The sequence below is a fragment of the Esox lucius genome, chromosome 15, assembly GCF_011004845.1.
Source record: "Esox lucius isolate fEsoLuc1 chromosome 15, fEsoLuc1.pri, whole genome shotgun sequence".
NCBI lineage: Eukaryota > Metazoa > Chordata > Actinopteri > Esociformes > Esocidae > Esox > Esox lucius.
The window spans coordinates 25,548,386-25,562,483 of record NC_047583.1 but is presented as its reverse complement, the minus strand read 5'-3'; the positions used below and the strand labels follow the sequence as shown (position 1 = coordinate 25,562,483).

General features: G+C 40.3%; 1 protein-coding gene across 2 annotated transcripts in view; it reads right to left on the bottom strand.

Annotated features, from left to right (window-relative positions):
- daam1a (dishevelled associated activator of morphogenesis 1a) overlaps positions 1-13,697 on the bottom strand; it is a 53,419-nt gene extending 39,722 nt beyond the window's left edge. The window contains exon 1 of one of the 2 annotated variants that reach the window (XM_013137397.3): positions 13,616-13,697. The gene's annotated coding sequence lies outside the window, so the exon portion shown is untranslated. Of the gene's footprint in view, positions 1-7,065; positions 7,087-13,615 lie in introns of those variants that run through there. The other variant, XM_020054169.2, reaches the window with a different exon arrangement.
- Positions 13,698-14,098: the final 401 nt, after the last annotated feature.

Sequence of the window (14,098 nt, the reverse complement as noted above, 5' to 3'; positions counted from 1 at the left end):
TTCAGTACGTCCTGGTTGAACAGGCAGAAACTGGTTGAACGAGGAGCATATTGTGAAGCAGAATGGTTTTGCAAGATACCCATTGGGGGACACATTTCGAACTTCGTCTTTCCTAACCCAGCAGGGGAGTTGTTGTAAGTGATAAAGCCATGATCATTAATTGAAAATTAAAAACCAAACATTTGAAAATGACAAGATAGAAAGCCATAATTTCATTAACATACTGTCCAATATCCAGGACTAAGAAGCAAAAAACACCTTGTTGTCTATACTCCACCATGCTGTGCGATGAAAGCCATACAGGAATACTTCGACAAAATTCACAGACAGCTGGTGGTCCAGAATCCACTAGTATGTTGATAACCACAAGTAATTCAAAAGATGCTCACAGTTTCAAAGTTACTGGTGCCATATGACAGCAATCTAGTAGAGACATGAGCGATTCAATAGACTCAGCAATCCCATCTAGAAAGAGGACTTTGTCCAGGTTAAAGACAACACAGAGGAAATGAGTGATTGCCAGAAGTCAGCACCCCAGCTGCCAGACCAGACTGTAGACGGTTGGCTGATACCAACTGGTCAGTGGTCAGTGACTAACATTCCCCTGTTAGGCCAGACAGCTAGGGACAGCTCTCCCTCAGTACGGTTCACCCAGCATGCAGCCCGCCAGGCTCCTAGCAAATAACTTTGGCATTATAAAAAAAAAAAAAATAGCCTTGGAACCTTCTAGAGCTCAGCCATATAGATGTACGAACATTACATATACTGTATTCAAGCCATTCGAATGACAGTGATTGAAAAGCATGGAAAATAGAACAATATAAATTATCAAATGTACACTGTGTAAGTCAGACCTTTATGGTTGAATTGCTGCTAAGAAACCAGTACTGAAGGACACAGGGAACTCTTTCAAGACTGTAGGAAATCGTTCCAGGTGGCTACTTTATGAAGCTGGTAGAGAGAATGCCAAGAGTGTGCAAAGCTGCCATTAAGGCAAAGGGTAGACATTCTGAAGAACCAAAAATATGAAATTTATTTTGATTTGTTTTACTCTTTTTTTGGTTTCTACATAATTCCATGTGTTATTTAATAGTTTTGATGTTTTCACTATATTTTACACTATGTGGATGAGGGTATTTGAATGTGGTGTCCAAACTTTAGACTAGCCTGAATATGTACATACACAAAGTACATCTACACACTCCTAAAGTAATGGGGCGAGACACAGAGTAGAACACAGGGCTAGTGTTCTGGGGCCTGAAGAGCCATTCAATTACAAAAAGTGGCAGAAGGAACATAATCAAAACTGAAATGTAAAAACCCATGTGGCGGGGTACAGCATGCCACTCTACTTTCTCTACTTCCACTCCTGCTGCCTGGAGCTGCTTTCCTGGGGCCCTTTTATCCCCCCTGATGAGGCCTGATTGGGGGCAGGTGTGCCTCGTCAAGGCGTGGCAGCTGAGCTGCGTTCAAGGGCTCCTTTATGTAGACCCAGGCCAGGTGGTTCTCCCTGGGACACTGATACAGGAGAGGGTGCGTTCATGCCACATCATGTAAATGTTCTATGCATGCTATGCTTTTAGATTAGATATAACAGCAGAATTTTGGAACTAGGTTTTGGTAAACAGTTATTACAATATTATGTTAATTCAGAGGTGAAAGTGCATTGCCATTTGGATCCATTGTAGTTACTAAGTTACGATGCTCAGCCTGTAAACACTTTTCTATATGACTGAGACATTCATTGTTGTTTTCCTTATTACAAAGTTACCAAACAGCAAAAGTACACCTGACAAAATGAATAAGGAGTTTGAACAAAAGCAGGACCCAATCTCTTGTCACACAAAGCTTGGTACAGTGTGTTTCACTGTGTTTCAAACATGTTCAGTAGTGGCAGAAACAAAATGTGCACAGCCTACTAGAGTTCAGTGTTGAAAGATTATCTACCTGAGCGAAACAATTTTCGACCAGAAGTTTCCCCAAGTTAATGTTTCTTTGGTATTTAGCTACATTGTTTTATTAACATGCTTGTTGGTTTTCACTTAGTTTGAATTTAAAGGACACCAGGTAGCGAAGACGTCAGAGGACCGTAGAGTCAGATTACAGAAATTCTCTAGAAGTGCTATCAGAATGTGATTGAGTTCAAATGGATTTACCCAACTAGAACAAACAGTAACTGTCTAAACAAAACTTCTCAGAACAAGTACACAAAACGTGGTCAATACACAACCTTCTGAGGCTAAGATACAATGTATCTATATGCACTAAAACAGTTTTAGATATCAAATTGATACGAAAAGAAACAGAAAACATAAAGATGAGCCAAATAAATATACAGTCAAATGAGGTACAGTTAGCCTTGCAGAGAATGGTTCATGGTTACATAATCTGTGTCAGTAACACCCCCTCCCTCCACTCCACTCAATATATAGGCTGTTCTGCTATCTTAACGTCTCATCTTCATAAACACAGAGAGCTGTGTGTGGAAAAACAAGTCGTGAGTCCTTTCTAGGTCATGAAATAGGATTGACTGAAATGCTTTATTTGAGAGCTGGCTAACTACTTTATAATGGTCAGGCTTCATACCCTGGTAAAATAAAGTATGCATATTGTACTGTAAGGGTAATAAGGAACATTGTTTCATTTGGAGATTATGCGCTTCACTTTTCACACTTCTTCTGATGCTCATTCGCCTTCACAATTGCCCTTATAGGACTAAATCAATTCAATTATGGAGAGAAAACACTAACCCCCCCCCTCAGTGTCTGGTTCCTCTCTAGGTTTCTTCCTAAGTTTTGACCCAATTAGTGAGTTTTTCCAAGCCACTGTGCATCAATTTGTTGTGTTGTCTGTGGGGCTTCAGGTTGGCAAACTGTAAAAGGCTGATGTAAAAAGGCCTTTATAAAATTTAATTTGATTCACTGACTGATAATCATGAAGAGTTTCATGAAACCTCTGAACAAGAATACCATTCCACAGTGAAAAACACATGGTACAGATTTTTGTTTGGTTCCCAGTCAAGCTGTGAAACAGGCTGTGGCCTTTCTCTGCCCTCAGCATGGCACTTAGGTTAGTCAGCGGCTGTCCCATTAGCACTCTGAAGTGATCTTTTGGGCACATCTTAAGTAGCCATAACACTGTTCCCAACCAGAAACATATTTAATTCTCTGGGAGACACACACACACACACACACACACACACACACAGACACACACCTTGTGCACTCCTCTGCACATATGTACAGTAAATAGCATTTATTTGGTGTAAGCATAGGATGCATTTCTACTATGTTTATTCACATCAGTGAGTTTTCTTTAAAATGGAAAGTACACAAAAACTGTAGAAAACCAGGAGCCAGTCACTTTTTAAATGCTGTATACAAACAATATTCAAAGAAATACGTACAGTAAATTACCCAATCACACCTCACCTCAGCTGACTGGAGACAGTCAATTAGCAAGAGGCACACTTGATTGATCCCGCTGTTTGGAAGTAGTCTTGTTTTACATTTAAGTTAGCATGCGCTCTTATGCACAGCAACTTACATCAGTAAGGGCATACATTCTCCTACTACTTTATTTTTACTGGCCCCCTATAAGAATCAAACCCACAACCCAGGTGTTGTAAACACCACGCTCTACCAACTGAGCTATATAGCCTACTTAATGGAATTAAATTGACCTACAGCCTGAGGATGAACATGAAGTTAAAGAGTCATTGAGGATACAAAGTACAAACACATGATGGATGATCAGTCTTTCAAAGAGGTCCACTGTTTATATTTTGACACGTCCCGCCAACATGGCAAATGTTCTTCAGGTGGATTCAGAGGCCAAAAAGTAGCCATCAATTCTCCTTCCACCTGTTAAAAGAATCAGAGCTACACCGATCCACGATACAAACATTAATAACTACAATGCATTTTATATTGGAAAGAAACCCAGACCTCGATATCAGACCTCAGTCAGCAGGATCTTATTTGAGGTGGACCTTTATGCTGGACAGTCAGCCCGCCCACCTGCCAAACATCTGGCCAAAGCAGACAAGAGGTACCAGTATGACATCAAATCATATTATAAAGGTAACAGTGAGGCTGAGACACAGCATGCCTATAATGAAGGATAGGTCTACCTTTTTAACAACATAACTCAAAGCACCTGCAGCTTGCAACGTTCAGATAAAATGAAAAAATATACAAATATTTTTCCAAGTGATATACCATGGGAAAAAAAAATATAAGTAAAGATTACGAAATGTAAAATATATTAAAAGAATAATCAGAAAATAGTTCACAATAGTTATGAAAAATTAACACGTTCAATGACATTTACAGGCAAGCTAATATTGTGGCAAGCCAATAGTGTAGATGTTAAGTACAGAGCACGGGGAATGACTGACAGGGAATTAGTTAATTTAATCCGCCAGCCAAAAGGAAGTAGCTGACTGTAAGTTGCTATGGATAAAAGCTTCTGCTAAAATGTCATAAATGTAAATTTAGTAGCTAAAGCTGAATTGATGATATCCACTGCACATGACATATGACTGTAGCAGCACTGCAGTAATATGGGTCCCCAACCGTCATGGGGAAAGTCTACCCTTGTACACTCACATATCACTAATTAAAAAGGTATTACATTACTTTCTTCAAAAGTTATAGAACTCACATCACATGTTTTATGTAAATGGTTCCTAAATATATATATCCCAGGTCTTAGCAGGTATACTGGGGTAAAGCAGGGATTTCCACCATCTTTTTACAGGAGCTTTGCTCCCTTACCATTTCTTTAGATAAAAACAATCTCTTCAGTTCCTACTGGTAAACAAAGCACACAGACAACCCAGAGAAATGACAGGTTTGAGTCAAATGCACCTGAATATAACACACAGTGAAACTCTCCATGTATTGCGGTGGCAGCATCATGTTATGGTTTGCTTTTGGCAGGACTAAAGAGTTATTACTATCGAAAGATAGTGGGGGGGGGGGGGGGGGGTTCCTCTTAGAATTAAATTCAAGTCAGCAAAATATTAAATGTGTGTGACAGGGTGTAGTGTAGCCTTTCACTATCCACTGTAAGACTGCAACATGACAAGGCACATTGCTTCAATTCTTGGAACACTCCCAGACAGTTTGAACAACAGTGTCTGTGAGGTGGCCTAGTTGGAATGTGGTAACAAACAAGAAAAGTTAATCAAGCTGATTTACAGTGGAATGCCACCTGGGCTCTATGTTAGCATGTCACAATCAGATCTAAATCCCCTCAGGCCTGGCCCTGTGGTAAACCATTCTGGTTCCCAGTTTGATCAAGTAATTATTGCTCAAACTAAGCTTTTAGTGCATATTTTGGGATAAGAGTCAGAGCCAGCTTAAATTCTTATGTGAGGGTATCATGGTTTCTGATGGTGATATAATGGTTTAGTTCCACTTGATTTCAATAATGTTTTGACAGATTTGGACCAGGTCAGGAAAACATTCTTTGTTCTTATTATAAATGCTCATGTTAACCTACATTATCTGAAACCCATGTTTAGACACAATTTTAAATAATTGTAGATATGTGTTCTGCCTGCTATTTAGTTGAAACAAAGCATATTCTTGAATGCAGCCTGGGTATTATTTCAATCATAGAATTAAGACTTATCCCTTCAGACCATTGCAAATTAAATGGTAGTTTATTAAAATGTGTGGATATCCAAAATGTGTCAAACCATTTAAATGTTATGTGCATAGTGAGTATATACATCTATACATTTATTAATCTAGTCTATTGTGTTGTGCAGTGTTTTATTGTATTTATGTGTAACAGAATGTTCTCTTGCAATGGCTATGCCTTTGACCTGGGTGTCATTGTAAATTAGAATTTGTCCTCAATCTAAACAAAGGCGAAATAAATTAAAATGTAACTTTATTCCCATTTTAATAGATGTTTCAGCCAGACAATGACACATGGGCATGCAGGGCCTATCACAATGAAGATTAGCAACTAGATTAACCACAGCTAATCTTGGTAAATCATCAATAAACGCCAAACTCCCATGCACATCTGATTTCAATTGCAAACATCTATGGTTACCCCTTAACACGATAGTCAGGATTATGTTTTACTCATATTTGCATATTGGCCTCTAGCATTGGAAGACATTAGTAAGTACAAATTTGCCATTTAAAGGTTTCCTTGTTAACCACAGAAATTAACTATGGTGACATGGCCAATGTTACACATTATTTGCATGGAAAATAATGCTACAAAATTATTTTTCAATTATAAAATCCATGGATCATTTAAAGCTACTAAAATAAAATATAGCCTTTTCTTCCACGCAACTTTGAAAAAACATAACACACAGTTTGTAATGCAATCATGTTAAGTCATTTATGCACTGGTATTGAGGAGTAATTTAAATGTTACTATCTGATCATCTCTACCATGGGCAAGTATCTAAAGTTTTGTTCAAATCAACATAGATGAATGCCTGTTCACAGTCTTTACACTAAATGCTCTTTTACACTATGTCCTTTTGCCAAATAACTAAGTTTAATGATTGAAAGCATAGTACAGCAACACAATTGCCAACTATGAAAGATTATTCAAAGCATAAGCTCTACACCAGCCTCAAAGCAGAGGATATTTCCAAGCTTCCTGCTGCTCACACCCACTCAAAAAACTAAGATCAGAAAGAGAAAAAGTACCTTTTATGCAAGAGAGACTTTCCAGCTCGGTATTGATTACTATACAACAATGTGAAATGCCTCTCCATTTCTGGGGTGTACATGTTTATGCAGTGTGGGTGCTGAGAACTGCCTCTGGAGGGTTAAGTAAGGGGAGTGGGGGATCTGGATTCATTGATGCAGTCCTCTGCTCTAGAAGGTTTATGTTAGGGGGAGTTGGGCTAGAGGACCAGGGTTAGGGGGAGCTGTGGCTCAGAGGCATTGGGGTGGGATGACAGGTTGGGCCTCTGGCGAAGAATGAATAACACCAGAACACACCATTGTCTAGCCCCACTGAAGCACACAGGCAGAGAATAGGAAATTCAAACAGCTACACTGGACCATTGTCGAGCCTCACCGGACTGACAGGGCCGGGCTCGATGGGTGGGTCAGGGCATGTAGGACCGGGCTCGATGGGTGGGTCAGGGCATGTAGGACCGGGCTCGATGGGTGGGTCAGGGCATGTAGAACCGGGCTCGATGGGTGGGTCAGAGAAGGCAGGGCCAGTTGGGTGGGCCAGAGCAGGCAGAAACATTTACATAATACATTTATCATTTTGCCCTTGAAACATTGAATTCCTATGAACGCCTGTTCGTACTAGGGTAAGGCCATACGAACATGCCTGGTCAACAAATTGACGACATATGTTGTGTCAGCTGAGTCAGTTGGGGAAGAACAGATCAGTCAGTTGTCTTCATAAAGCCCACCATCTATGCTTGGAAATTTGAAACTTGGGACTATATATATCTGAGGTTAATAAAAACATTTTTTTTTTTTTACAAAATGTAGCCTTTTAATCCTGTAGTTCCACATCTTCTGTGAAAATCACTGTGGAAAATGTTGCTTTAGCTGTCCACCTTTGGCTGATATGGGCTACGCTACACTATCTAGCTACTTTCCTCTCTTTACTTCAGGACAGCCATGTTGTGTTGTTCGGCTCGCAGCAAAAACAAATCATCCCCAATCAGCAGTAGACGATCACGGTGACATCCAGATGGTTACTAACATTACCACAATATTACATGTTATTTCTTCAGTAGGCTGCTAGCATAACTCAAATGCAATCAAGTGGGATGGAACAAATTGGCCATGTTAGCAACCATCATCGTCATGCGATACAGTCGCCTGGGAAAGCAAGTCTGCTGTACCCAGTGGGAAATCAGTCAGTGGCCAGCACCTCAATACAACACTGTTGTTCCGGTCTGTGAAACATGCTACTGTGAAAATGCCAGAAACGGTGGTTGCTGCACCAACAGCAAGCTAATGCTTCTGCAATCAGACAGATTTTGAATGCAGTGCTCCGGCTGTTACCACCTCTTTACATTATGCAACCTGTCTCCACAACATGCAAATACAGCAAGTCTAGCGCACACACAGACGCACGCACGCACGCACGCACAGGTCCAGCAGAGAACATCCAAGTACAAATGCGATCATTCACCAGAGCAGTTTACGAGCAAAGGGGGGAAGAGTACTGACACAAAAAGAAAAATAATAACTTGCTTGGTTTCACTGACTCATCTATCCTAACAACACCAGAGCAATGTTTTAATAAAGCAACAAACTTTTTCCCACTACAGTACACTAAATTGAGAGAGAAACAGTGCCAACAAGAGCCATAACAGATGGTATATTTTTTTGGAGGTAGCTCCCCTAAATAGCAGAAGGGTTTCCAGTGTCAATGTTTTCTCAAGTGACATGATTAGATCAGGCCCGGCAAGTGTTATGAACTACAAGGCCAGTTAGAGGAGAATCTGGCAGTTCTAGATGGACATAAAATGTGCATGCAAAATTCACAACTTTAAAAGGTGCAACACCTTTTTAAATTGTAATTTCAGAAAATGTCTGTAATACAGCCCCCTGGAAAAATGTTTAGACCACTGCACCTTTTTCCTTTACTTTCCAAAAAAGTTGAATGAGAAGGTTTTGAGTGAGGAACAGAAGGGTTAAAATTAACAGACTGAAATTGAGACCGAAATTAAGAGACTCAGATTGAACGCTTCTGTTCCTCACTCAAAACCTTCCTTTTAAACTTTTTTGGAAAGGAAAGAAAAGTGGTCTCTTAATTTTTTCCAGAGCTGTATATCTCCATTAATTGTGAATGGGAGAATTGGCAGGGATAGTCCTCTATTAGTTTCTCCCCCTATGGATGACATTGTGTCAAAAAGTGAATGGGGCAAAAAGAAATGTAAAAAATCATGAATGTTCTGATTGATGTTGATGTGATAACACATTTACAAAATAGTTCACTGAATCAGTCAACCATCTAAATCACTCCGACATTTGTTTTCAATAATAAAATGTGTCTTGCAGTTTAAAAGACGAAACCCAAAAGTTAAAAGTCAAGCACAAGTCTCCATGGAGCAGGGGAGGGGTTTGGTTACGAATAGAACACAATGTTCTTGAAATTCAACTATCTTCCACATGGGGACATATCCCATGTGTAGCACCTTCAAAGTCTCACAAATGAAATAGAAATTAAAAACTTTCAATGTGTCTACAGTATCTATTGGCAATATTGTATAGGCCTACCTGATATTAGAATGATTAAAGGCTGCAACTACCAATTTATACCACAAAATCATGAGGAAAAACAGGATACAATTATACCAAAAAAGGAAAAATGCACTCAAGGTCTATTCACAGACTGTTAATTCACACAAAACAAAACATAAACACAACATGCAACCATCTTAAACATCTGGTAAACATTCATCTGTGATTCTTCTCGGCAGAATCAAAATATGCACCTGTATACATAGAGCGGTGTTGCTCACAAATGACAACATTGAATTTACATCCCAGTGCAATTAATCTTGTGTAACAAGCCGCAAATTGAGTTGACATCCATTTTACCAACACCGGCATTGTCACATCTGGCATAGAGCCTATAGGAATGCATCTTTATTTAGTTTCCACAAAAACCCAGGAGTCAAGCAGACATGGATATCATTTCTAGAAAGCCGTGGCAAGCCTGAAAAAGTACTGACAGTTTTAAAAAAAGTCAACATATGACTGTTTATGTGACATGGAAGCGTTTTACATATTCATGAGGATTTAGTTAAAGGACGTACCATTCTCTGAAATGCCTGCTGAGACTAAAAATTGCATTAGAACTCTGTAAAGTTTACTGGACATTTCATTTTACGGAGTTCCTGCCTGGTGCAGTTGAAGCCCAGGAGTCATCTGTAAAGAGCACACTTCTCCAGAGTGCCAGTAGCCATCAAAGGTGAGCATTTGCCCCATACAATGAAAAAGTCAAGACCCTGGTCTACAGCAATCATAGATGAGGATCCTGAGACAGTTACTAGCAGTGTGTGCAGAATGCTTTGGTTGTGCAAACCCACAGTTTCATCAGCTAGATGGCTGGTCTCAGACACTCCAGCTGGCAAAGAAGCTGGAGCTGTAGGATCTGGGCTGGTGTTGGTAGACGTGGTCTGCAATTGGAAGACCAGTTGGGCATATTGCCAAATGTTCTAAACCAACATAAGAAGTGTCACACAGTAGAGAAATTCATGTAAAATGATCTGTCAATATCTCTGGTGGACATTCCTTCCATCAGCATGCCAATTGAACACTCTCAAAACATGAGCCATCTATGGCATCGCATTGCAACAAAACTGCACATTTTAGCACAGCCTTATTTTGTTTCTAGCACACAGCACATCTCTGTAATGACCATTACAGTTTAATCAGATTCTCGATATGCCACAGCTGCCAGGTGGATGGATTATCTTGGCAAAGGAGAAATGATAACAAACAGGGATGTAAACAGATTTGTATAAAATTTGACAACATTTTGTGCATATGGAAAATGTATGAGAGATGTTATTTATGCTCATGAAACATGAGATCAACGGTGTACTTGCATTTAGATTTTTGATCAATGTACTTGTACATTTTCAGAGGGAATCCTAATTTAACATTTTTTATGCTATCAACCAATCCATAGAGTACATTCCAAAATAAGGACACTAGACAAAATCCTGAAGCAAATATATTCTACATTATAGGTGGTTTGAATCCTGAATGCTTATTAGCTCAAAGTCCTGGTATGAGGTACTCATCTATTATGCATCAGGAATTTCCAGGACTTCTAAAAAAATTTATTTGTACGCCAAAATATAGACCGGATGGCTAATAAGGAACATGGCCGTCTTCTTTCTCTACCACATATCAACATTCCTCGTACTTCCTGTCTATTATTAGATGTCAGCCACCAAAGAGGAATAACTGAGCTTTTTGGGTGTTTTTCGGTATATTTATTACAAAAGTTGCATTAATATGTCTTGGATAAGGAATTTCTCTATTACTTTGTGACTATACATCAGGGTGCTGTTATGCATGACTGGGCTGTGGCTGGGGCAATGCCTGGGGATTTGAGCACAGATTTAGAGTCATTTCAGGGGTTGGGAACATCACAGAGAAACACAAACATCTCTCAGGACTCCTCCTTGCTCAGTATCGGTCCCTCCAGTGGAAAGTAGTCCCAGTATCACATCTTGGCACAGATGTGACATTCCTTCATTCCATCAGTATGACCTCACTCATTTTAATTGAAGACTTCTCCTACTCCCACACTTGTCAGCGATTCTAGATCTCTCACTAATTGAGCCAAACAAATCCCTTTGCGACTGTCTGCTGGATAACCACACAGACAGACAGACACAGACAGACAGACACAGACAGACAGACAGAGACAGACAGACACAGACACACAGACACACACACACACACACAGACACACACACACACACACAGACACACACACACACACACACAGACAGACACACACACAGACACACACACACACAGACAGACACACACACACACAGACAGACACACACACAGACAGACAGACACACACACACAGACAGACAGACACACACACACACACAGACAGACAGACACACACACAGACAGACACACACACAGACAGACACACACACAGACAGACACACACACACAGACAGACACACACACACACAGACAGACAGACACACACAGACAGACAGACACACACAGACAGACACACACAGACAGACACACACACACACACACAGACAGACACACACAGACAGACACACACAGACAGACACACACAGACAGACACACACACACACACACACAGACAGACACACACACACACACACAGACAGACACACACAGACAGACACACACAGACAGACACACACAGACAGACACACACAGACAGACACACACAGACAGACACACACAGACACACACAGACACACACAGACACACACACAGAGAGAGAGATAGAGCCCCAGTCCCCCAGACAGGGGAATGCAGAGGTCAGTAGGAACCTGTGATTCAGGACAAGTAAAGCAGGGGAAATGTCAGCCTGGGGATGCAACAGGCAGCAGACAACCCCAGTGCCCGGCGTGTAAGGTATCGGAGGTGTTACTAATTAAAAGGGCTGAGATTCCACTAACACACAGGTCTCCTTTGAAATGGATACTGTATTAATCTCAGTGATTGTATGGCCGGCTGACTTGCGTGATTTCCACGTGTCCTCCTAAACGGCTATCATATTTCCGAACGAAAACATGTTTTTACAGCGCTGCTTGTGTTGTTGTTAGAAAATAAATCTTGGGCACGATCCGAGGGCTGCAGGTACCATGTAAACTACTTAGTGTGTGATAGCATTTACAAGCCAATGCATGTCTAAGAATCAGAAACATCCGTGCAGTGTAGGAGGATATCCAGGACATTATCCACCATTAATACACACAGTAATTTAGGATGGATGGAATGCAGATTGTTCAGCCATCAAATGTTTGTTTTTTACACTTCACCTGATAGTACGAGAACAGGGGCAAAGCTTCCATATGGAAGGGCCTTTTTTAATTGATTAACAACAAGCAATTTCAGCTTAGCTAGATTAATGACTTTAATAAATCTGTTTGCAGGAGAATCTCCGACTAGGTAATTACTAATCCCCAGGAGGGGGTCTTACAACCTCAGCCAGTCAAGTGTAGTTACAAATCTCTGACTTTTATAATGTAACTAAAAGCATTTAAATTATTTATAGTTCCTGTTAAAGACTGGAGTGAAGGTAAGTAGGTGACTGAAGCCAGTCAAAACAACTGTCACCACCCATGAAATCCAGGTGTGGCCATCCAATCGGAAACACCTCCAACATCTGAAATTATGAACTGGTTAATCCACACCATGAAACCTTTTAATGAATGGTATCCCTGACACCTGGGGAACAGTGACATGGTATACAAACCAGAGACCATGTACTAACAAATATCATAACGACAACAGTGTCTTGTTGATAATAGGAAATCACTGTCACCCCTGACAACATTGAAAATAGCTTCCAACTGACGATCAAGGTATAATATGACGAAAGGCAAATGGCACCATAACACTGTAGAGCTATTTATACAGCTACAGTAAACAGAGAAATAGGCTAAACTGCATTCATTAAACCACAGATAAAAGCATCGACTTTTATTAAAGCATTCACTTAGCTCAAGTACAATTTTCTTAACATGAACACCAATTCCATGGACGCACACCGGCTTCCTCGCATAAATACGATTGATAGAAAAATCACGAAACATGCAAACGCAACAGTGTACTGATATTATTCACATACCACGGTGATTTGATCACCGTTTACCGTGCACCATTTTTGGAGAAAACGGTTGTGGTGGCCGTTCACATAGATATTTGGTTTGCAATGTTGCCGGTAATGTTATCCGTTCGTCCCACCCATATAGCCTACCCTCAATCATCGTGTCTATCTGTGTCGCTGTATCGACATAAACCAAGTCAAATAATCTATCTGGAATATATTCGGTATGTGGAAAAAGTTCAACACCACGACAGCGTACGTTTTTAGTGTTTAGTAATGTAGTATCGTTTTAGCTTACCTTCTACACAAAACCCTCATTGAAGCAGTTCGATCGGTGCTTTATGCTAGTACACAATAGTCATTGGGCTGTTGCAGGTGACATCATCTCTTTTGGCTCGCGTGTCAGCGCACACTGACCAACGAAAACAAAGCTCATGTTTTTATGGGAAATGTAGTTCCAGGGAATATAGCTTTTTTTTGTCAGCAGGTGTAAATAGTTAGCCTTGGTTTTTCAAATATCTATCCTGATTTATATAGTTCTATTGGATAGGAATATATTCATAATTATAGAATGGGAAGCCAATCAATAGTTTGTCCGTTTAATTCATTTTATTTCTATTGAAATCATGTTCGATAGGCTAAATCCAGGACCCTACATTTATGTGGCTGTGCCTAGAGTTGACCGGACAAGGCAGTGAGGCAGAAAAACATCAATGGTAATGTTTGCAGGTACTGGAGGATAGCAGTTTTTTCCACTTTATCTCTAGACCCATTTTCAAAG